This window comes from Echinops telfairi, unplaced genomic scaffold (assembly GCF_000313985.2).
Source record: "Echinops telfairi isolate 266 unplaced genomic scaffold, ASM31398v2 ScPeMD7_5;HRSCAF=22, whole genome shotgun sequence".
NCBI classification, from domain to species: Eukaryota; Metazoa; Chordata; class Mammalia; order Afrosoricida; family Tenrecidae; genus Echinops; species Echinops telfairi.
Window position 1 is genome coordinate 4465779 of NW_022103901.1, and position 9273 is coordinate 4475051.

The following is a 9273-nucleotide window of genomic DNA, read 5'->3' on the forward strand; positions in this document are numbered from 1 at the left end:
ATTAAAAAGATCATTTTCAGAAATATTACTATATGGGAAATTTTGAGTAATATGATCGAATGATTTTTGCACATCATTCCAGTACTGTCTGCTAAATTCAAGAAAATTTATGCATTTATGAAATAAATAAATAAATTACTTACCTAAATTATCTGAATGGCTGATTTGTTGACATCACTTGTATAACTAGCAGTAGCACGCAGTATGATGTGTATCGTCTGAGAGACAGTTACAAAATGTTTTCGTCGTTGCCAATGCCATAAAATGCCATTGTTCATTAGGTCCAAACTATAGTGGTCAAATTTTAACAACTGATCAACAATGTGAACGTTGATAAGCAGTTCTCAACAATTATTTGTTATTATTGAAGTTTAACATTATAAAATTAACAAAAATAATATAAAACTCATATCTTGGTGAAATAGCCACATGGCACCTGAAAACCGTGTATTCCCTTTCCGTTCTCCCGCCGTTCCCTAGCTTGTTGTGCATTCTTTCCAAAAATCGGGACTTTTAAAAAACGCCAAGGGACGCAGGACAAATTGTTAAAAATCGGGGCTGTCCCGCCAAAAGTGGGACGTCTGGTCACCTTACATATCAGGGGCGGCCTGGTGTCTTCTTCCCTCTGTCACTTGGCCGTGGTGGCCTTTGCCCTCCTTGAGGCTCCTACTGAGGGCAGTCCTCTATGCCTACTTGATTCTCAAAAGCAAGGACCCCAGCCCCCACCCCCACCCCGTCAATCCCATCTCAAAGACCCTGCATCCGCTCAGTGCGCCCTTCACTCTGCAGCCTGAGGGAGCACCGAGTTTCCGGCACTGGTGGCAAGATACAGCAGGAGCCCCGGGAAGGAGACGGCCGGGACCCTCATAGGTCCAAGAGAGCAAAGTGAAGTAACCACACTCCCGTCGCTGCGTCCTCCTGACACAGGGTGGCCCTGTGGGACCGGCCAGGGCCCTGGGAAATCCCGATATGGGGACAGTTCCCCTACCGTAACCACAGGAGGTGACCTCTCCGTCTCAACATGGGACTGGCCCTCTGTCTGCTTCTCCCCAAATGCCCGATGGCCACCGGACTCAGGGCGTGGCGAATGGTAACCAGTTGACGTCACGTTCCCATTGGCTTCTTTCTGTCGTCTTGAGCGAAAGAACGGTTGCCCATCCCAAGGGACTGGTCTTGGAGACACTCGGAAGACTCACGTGGATGCCCGGACGCCCCTCCATCCCCACTGGTGTCCAGGTAAGAGTGTGCAGCACCGCGCACCCGCTCTGGCATCTCCAGACACCCTGCACAACGTCTCTCAGAGAAGGAACTGCTCTGGGGCCGTGGGGCCGTTTACACGGCTCTGAGGGGTCCAGGAGATGTCAGGAGGCGAAAGATGTCAGACACTCAGAGCAGCCCAACAAACGCTGACTGTGCCCGTGAAGTTCCGCTCTAGGAACAGTGGTCCCATCATTCTCGAAGGGGATGAGGTTAAGGGTGTTCCCAAAGAAGAGGCGCAGGACAGGATGTGGAAGGGCGCTGGCGGTCAGCTGGCAGTCCGCATGAGCATCAGCCGTCCACTCACCGCAGCCCATTCCCTCCACGCGCGCCCTCCAGTTCTGACGGAAACGTTCGTCTGCATCTAACCCGACACCAATCAAGTCTCTGGAAAGCACCCTGTTCCGTCACTCTGACTGGCTGAGAACAAGTGTTCAAGGCACTCAGCCTGAACTTGTTGGCTTCCATATCTGTGAAGTGTATCAAGTTGGTTCCAGTCCACAGCGACCCTGTGCCCAGCAGAATGAAACACGGCCTGGCCCGCGTCCTCCTCGCCATCCGTCCTGTGTTCGAGCCCATGGCTGCAGCCGCTGTGTCCGCCCCTCTCAGCAAGGACCTTCCTCTTGTTCACTGCCCCTCCACGGTACCAAGCAGGACGTCCTTCTCAGGGACTGGGCTCTCCTGACCGCGTGTCCAATGTATGCAAGACAGAGTCTCACCATCCTTGCTTCTCAGGAGCGATCTTGTACTTCCAACACAGCTTTGTTTATTCTTTCGGCAGTCCACGGTACTGCCAACAGTTCTTCACCAGCGCCCCAACCCAAACGCAGCTCTCCCCCTTCGGTCCTCCTTATTCCGTGTCCAACTCTCACATGCATGTGAGGCTGGAGAAATCACCATGGCGTGGGTCAGGCTCACCTCAAAGTAACATACTCTAAACTAACATCGCTGTCGTACTCTAAAGAGGTCTTGTGCAGCAGATGTACCCAAGGCAACACCTCTTTTGAGCACTGACTGTGGGCCAGGGGAAAGATGAGACAGTTGGCTCCCATATGGATGTGCAGTCTGGGAAGCCACGGGGGCGCTCTCCTCTGTCTACAGGGTGGTTTTGAGCCTGCGCCAACCCGAGGGCAGTGGGAGAAGGGTGAAACCAGGATACCCCAGCTGCCGTCCCTGCTGCTGACTGGTCTGTCAGAGCGAAACTGGCCATAGAAGCTTCTAGAACAGCGGTTCTCAACCTGTGGGTCATGACCCCTTTGGGGGTCGAACAACCCTTTCACAGGGGTCACCTCAGACCATCAGAAAACACATAACTATTTCACAAGATATAATTACATATTGTTTTGTGATTAATCACTATGCTTTAATTATGTTTAATTAGGTTCAATTTGTAACAATGAAAATACGTCCTGCCTATCAGATATTTACATGATGAATCATCACAGTAGCAAAATGACAGTGATGAAGCAGCAACGAAAATAATGTTATGGTTGTGGGGTCACCACCACGAGGAACTGTAGGAAAGGGTGGCGGCAGGAGGAAGATTGAGAACCGCTGCTGTCGGCAGTGCGGGTCAAACAGCCGACTTTCCAGGTACGAGTCGGGGTGCTCCACTGGGCGAGCCCACGTGTCTGGGACCGCCCTCTTAGGGAATGAAGGCGTGGCGTGGAGACGGACACCCCAGATGGTTATCCAGGTCCAGATGTAGCTCTGCCTCAGAAGACGGCCAGAGGGCTCCTTAGAGGCCAGGATGGCCAGCGAGACTTTGTCTTACATGCTTTGGACATGTTGTCAGGAGAGACGGACCAGTCCCTGGGAAGGACGTCATGCTGGGGAAAGCAGAGGGGTCCGTGAAAGAGGAAGCCCCTCGAGGAGCCGGCCTGACTCTGTGGCTCCGAAGCGGCAGCGAGGGTGAAGCTCTTCTGTTGGACTTGTATTGCTGAGAGAGCCCCACTGACTGGGTGGTACCCAAGGACACACGTACGTACGTATGTATGAAGATACAATGACAGCAACTTGTCACCCAGTCTCCCGGTGCTCAGAGCAGCCCGAATGGCCCCTGGTCCCCAAGGCTGTGGCTCTTCATGGCCGGGGACGGCCACCTCTTTCTCGTGGAGCTGCTGGTAGGTCTGAATTGCCAGTTTGCAGCCGAGCGCTGACCACGGAGCCACCAGGGCTCCTTTGGTGACAATACATTTAAAAAGAAAAACTCACTGCCATCAATTGGATGCTGACTCATGGCGACCCTCTAGGACCAGGTAGCACTGCCCCTGTGGGTTTCCGAGACTGTCACTCTCAGACAAAGGGAGTAGAAAGGCTTGTCTTTCTACCCAGGAGCAGCTGGTGGGTTTGAACTGCTGACCTTTCGGATTGCAGCCCAGCACATAACCACTCTACCACCACTGACAACCCTATGGGGCTGTTCTGCTCAGCCGAGTGGACTCCCTGAGAATCGGGATTGGTGGGGACCTCTGGGCATCATTTCTGAAATATTTACAAACTGTTTGCCCAGTAGAATCACAAGCACCATGGACTTCCTGAAAAACAGACAACCCCCAACGTAAAATGTTGATCTCAGATAAACCGCTCACTCACTGAGCAAATATTTGGCCTCCTCGGGAGCAGACGCTTGTAGCCGTAATTGGCCCGAACCGTGGGTGTTGGTATTGCATGTGCTTCCCTCACCCTTCACCCCTCACCCCCCACTTTTCTTTTTTGCGGCAATCCCCATCATGTGAGACAGCAGCTTCCTGAGGACGCCAAGCAGCTCACGTGACGACCCAGCACGTCCCAGGCAAGGGCGAGGGGGAGAAGCCCTGCTCTGATGGCCTCCAGCTCCCCTGAGGAGAGCCAGGAGCTGCTGTCCACTGGCTATCAATGGCCAGTAGACCATGACAGTCCTCCTGACCCCGGGCAGGTGACAGCCACGCAGCAGGTCTGACCATGTCCTCACAGAGCGCCTCCAGCCAAAACATCCAGGCCACACTGGCTGGAGCTCCGACTCTTCCCAGGGGGACCTTGGAGATGAACTTCTAAAACCTCAGCTCCTGAAGACCCCACAGGGCACAGCTTGGCCCTGACCGAGGAGGGGCCTTGCCTTGGGACTGTCTCAACAGCATCCGGTCTGGCGTTCTGCCCTTGGGCAAGGACCAAAAGAAAAAAGGAATGAATACATCAAAACCAGACCTAAAAGTAGATAAGCAGCAGAATTTCAAGTTTCAGAGAAATCTGCAAAGAAGGAATGTTCTATGTTCTCACTAAGAACATGTTTTTAAAAGCAGAAGTATGGTCCATGTCTGCTGCCTTCTTGGGGAGGCTGGGCATCAGGAGGCCAGCAGTTGGAAGCCACCAGCCAGTCCCTGGGAGCCGAGGGGGCATTCTGCCCCCATAAAGGGTTACAGCGCCAGGAACCCACAGGGGCAGTTCTCCTCTATCCTGTAGGGTCGCTGTCAGCTGGCATCGACTCAGTGGCAGTGAGTTTTGGTTTGCCTGGTGTCTGAAGATCCCCGTTTACTGACTGAGATACCTTGGGGGGGTCCCGGAGCCTCTGGCCTTGACCGAGGCGAAGCCTGTACGGTACTTGGTGCACCTGGCCCATACACCGTGACTACCCCGTAACCGCAGCCGGGACTGGTTGTTGCTGCTGTTGCTAGATGCTGCGGAGTCCGGCCTGACTCACCCCGACCCTGTGTCCCACAGAAGGGAGCCCTGCCCGGTCCTACGCCAGCCTCCCGACCACTGCTGTGCCCGCAGCCCTGCTTCCTCAGCTCATGGAGAGTCTTCCTCTTGCAGGCTGACTTTCCCCAGCATCCGCCCTTCTCCAGGGACTCGTCCCTGCTGATAACATGTCCTTAGTGCACGAGACAGACTTTGGACTGGCCTTCTGAGGAGCATTCTGACTGTACTTCTCCCAAGACCCATTCATTCTTCTGGCGGTCCTTGGTCCTTAGGGTGTCCCACACCCGAATTCAGATGCAGCCGTTCTTGCTCAGTCCGGTCATTAACCTGCAGAGCTCCATCGCCAGCCTGCAGTGGGACAGAATGGAATGGCTCCTTAGGGTTCCTGAGATCCAGAATCTTTAGGGGAACAGCCAGCCTCATCTTTCTCTTGAGGAACGGCTGGTGGGCTTGAACTGCCGACGGTGAGGTTAGCAGCACAATACTTCACCCACCCACCGTGTCATCCACACTGTCCCCCATGCCATCCAGCAGTCAAAGAATTCTCTACCCAGCCTGTTCACAAGTCTGTTGTCCTCAACCCCCACCAACACTGGCCCTGCCCTGTCCTGGCTGAGATCTTCCTGCTTCTTCAAGAGCAGACGTCACCAGGAGAGCTGCCACCGGGGCACCCACCCACCTTCCTCCCCCTGTGCCCGCAGGCCACCTTCCCACAACCTCTGCCCTGGACCCGTCCTGTCTGCCCGCTGTTCTCTGCCCTGGATTCTTCCACGACCTGACAACAGGCCCGTCGTTTCCAGCACCTTCAAAAACAGGCAAACACTCAGGCTGGTCCTGTGGGCTTCACCCAGCAGCGCTCTGATCCAGTCATGGCACCGGCAGCACCTTCTCAACATGGCCCACTGCTGTCCCCCCTGCCCACTGTCCTCGGTCCCTGCCCCCAGAGCAGTAGTCATGTGCTCAGGCCCCTCCCCAAGAGAACAAGAGGTCCTCCAGTGGGGCTGAGTCCGACATGCACCAGGCACGGGGCCGACCTCCATCAACACTCCCCAAGAGGACAGTGGGTGTCAATTCCCAGGCCTTTTATAACTGTTAGGGACTGAAGGACAACCCCCCCCCCCAAAGTTAATGCCCAACCCCTATCTATGCCTGTTGAACTCATCCCACTTGGCAAGGGTTTTCTGTTAGGTAAATGAGTTCATCTTGTAGGGGCTTAAACCCATCAGCAAGTTAGCACAGAAGAAAGGAAGCCCCAATGGGGATGGAGCGATGCCAAGGGCGTGGGACCCAGGACAGAGGCCGAGAGCGAGCGCCTTCCCTGAGGGGCTCCTCAGTGGGGACTGAGGAAGACGTTCTTGTTGGTGAGAGCTTCCCACGCCCCATGTCCTGTCAAGCATGCCGGTTCAGCTTCACAGGACACCTTTCCACTCGTGTCCCCAACCCGCTACCCTGGTCTTCCCGTCCAGCTGGCCTCGGGAGTTCTCACTCCAGGCGTGGGTGCGGAGAAGTCACCTGAGCCAGAGGCTTGGGTATCCTGATCCTTGTCTCGCAAGTGGGTCACCAGGTCGTGACAGAATCTTGGTGTGACTCACACCTGCCCTTCCTGCCCCTCCCGGTCTCCACACTCAACTCCAGCTGTGGTACTGACTGGTTCTGTGCGAAAACAGGGAGCGAGGCAGGCGGCTTCAGAGGATGGAGGAATACGCAAAGCCAAGGTCGCAAACGGGCCGAGTGACCTCCAGCTGCCGTAGGAGGTAGGATGTGATCCAGGACTGATGGCACTGAAGGAAGCCGTGTAAGTTGCACCGAAGGCACCGGCGACAAACCAGGCTCCCAGGACAGATGGCAGAGAAGAGACCCTGCTCCAGAGGGTCTCGGCACAGTGGCTGCAACAATGCTTGCAGACAGGGCAGAACTTGGGAGGATGGTGCGAGACCAGGCAGTGTCTTGTTTGGGTGGACACAGGGTCCCTGTGAGTCAGGACTGACTCCGAGGTACCGAGCCACCCCCCCTCTCCACAGCTGGCGCCCCTGAGCCTGCGGGTGGTCTCCTCCTGGAATGATTCCAAGGGGTCCTCGCTGACCCCTGCCCCTAGTTACTCGCTAGAATGCTGCTGGCTTTGGGGTTGAGAGCACATGGGATGCTCATGCTTTCTCAGAAACGCCTCGTGGGTTCCGGCACAGCTCGGGCAGGTTACCCGCCCACTGCCCACTTCTGGGCTACCCCTCCCCTGGCCAGCTCACCCTCCATGCTGGAGACCCTCACAGGCCTTGAGCCAGCCCCACTCACCCCCAGGCTTGAGTTCTGGCACATGGCGGTGGGCCACCCATTGCTCTTTGGGGCCTCAGCACACTCTGCCTGGAATGTTCTCCCCATCTCTCCCCTCAGGTCAACTCCTACTCTGGCCCCACAGCTCAGCTTCCATATGACACTGGGGGCCTTGGAGTATCCGGACTCGGTTACCATTCTGGGTTCTGCACCCCAGCCTTCTGACAGCAGTGGCTGGCGGGTGGGCAGGAGCTCAGTTTGCTCAGCCACGCTCTTGCCTGCTTCTTGCCCAGTGAAAGGAGAGCAGGGATTGTATGTGATGTCTCAAGGTGACAAGGGGACCTCCCTAACCCCCAAGCCACACCCACCAGCCACCAATGCCACTACCACCCGTCTGCTTGTTGTTCTGTGGTGGTCTCCACAGTGCTGTGCTCCTGGAAGTGACCATGCCGGCGTGTCGAATGCCAGCAGCATCACCCTGCTCCAGAGGGTCTCGAGGCCTGTGTGGGCAGCTTTCAGCAGAACTTCCAGATGAAGACAGTAGGAAGATGGGCCTGGTGGTTGGCTTCCAAAATGCACTGAAGGACGACTGTGTGCTTTGGACAGGTCATCAGGAGGGACCCATCACGGAGGAGGACGTTATATTTGGTGACGTGGAGGGCCGGCAAGGACGGGGTGCACCTGGGTGACACCCTGGGTGTGCGGGACCAGCACCACAGCCCCAGCCCCAGCAGTGGACCTCAACTTTCGGGAGACCGTGAGGCAGAGTCAGGGTCTTCTCAGTGGCCCTCACCTCCCTGCCTGTGTTCCTGGGAACAGGGAGTCCCACGGCAGAAAGGCAGAAAATGGTCTTCATTGGAGAAGGGAGCTCGGGCTGTGGGTTTGGTGGGGTCTGGAAGCACACACAGGCCTTGAAGGAGGGAAAAGCCACCTTAGCCCAGTAGGGAAATGGGCTGTGTGCATGCTTTAGGGCTTGCAGGGGACCCATGGGGGTGGCTGTAGCTGGCCAGGTGTGAGGGTCCCCCTTTCAGCCGCTCCTGTGATGTCTGCCATCTCAGAGCCCACTCCAGATGCCAGCCCGGCCCTCACTTGACCTGTCCCTCGCCCCCACTCCCCATCAGCACAGGATGCTGGGGACTCTGCGTGGACAGGGGATGGGCTTTGATAGAGACAAGGTGGCAGGGCTGAAAGGGCCCTAGCTGCCCCCCACCTGCCCCAGCTGAACTTCCTGCGCAGCACCAGCTCTGCAGGGTGGGTCTGAACCGCCAACGTCTGGGCAGACGTTTGCTCCACTCAGAGCTCGTAAGCGGTTGAGCTCCTTTTCAACTGCTGGGACCCCGTGTGACAAACCCACCCGCGCGGATTTCTGGGCCGCCTCTATGGGAGCCGAGGCCAGGTGCTCCCTTGGACCGCGGTTTGGGTTCACAGCACCAACGGTACTGATAGCAGCTGAGTGTGTAACCATTGTGCCCAGAGCGCCTGGGCTCCTGACTCCGGGGGTCTTTAAGGTCAGGTCAGGCAAGACACAGGTGTGGGGACCTGCCCCAGGTGTGCGTGGCCACGCCTCTCCCCTCTTCAGAGCCTCAGCTTCCCCATAGCAAAGCGGAGCACGTGGCCACAGGACCCAACCAGACCCAGGCCAAGGAGTGGATGCCCACCCATGCTGGCCCCAAATAAGGTGGTAATCGTTAGTGGCTTTCTCGCTGGGCGCTGCTGGGCGGTTTGAGCCGCGGCCTTGCAGTTAGCAGCCAATCGTCCAGCCTGCTGCGCCACTAGGGCCACAGCCTCCCTAACGGGCCTAACTGGTCCACGGGACACTGGAAGGCATTAACAGAGTGGAGCCCTGGGCACCTTGGTTTCTCCGCACCGCTCGAGATGTTCTTTTGCCCTGATTTGGGGTGACGGCCCCCAGACTGACAAGGATCCTTGGTCACCGGATGTTAAGCCCCCTCCCCCCGCCCCTCCTGCTGGGGGCGGTGGGACCACGTGGGCACACTCCAAGGGGCTCTGGTTGTAGCTTGTTCCCCTCCCCTCCTCTGTCCTGCGGCGGTAGGGCGCCGGCTGCCCAGC

General features: G+C 56.6%; 1 protein-coding gene across 1 annotated transcript in view; it reads left to right on the forward strand.

The window, feature by feature from the left end:
* BRI3 (brain protein I3) overlaps nt 1–9273 on the forward strand; it is a 19388-nt gene that overhangs the window by 730 nt on the left and 9385 nt on the right. The window lies entirely within an intron of this gene.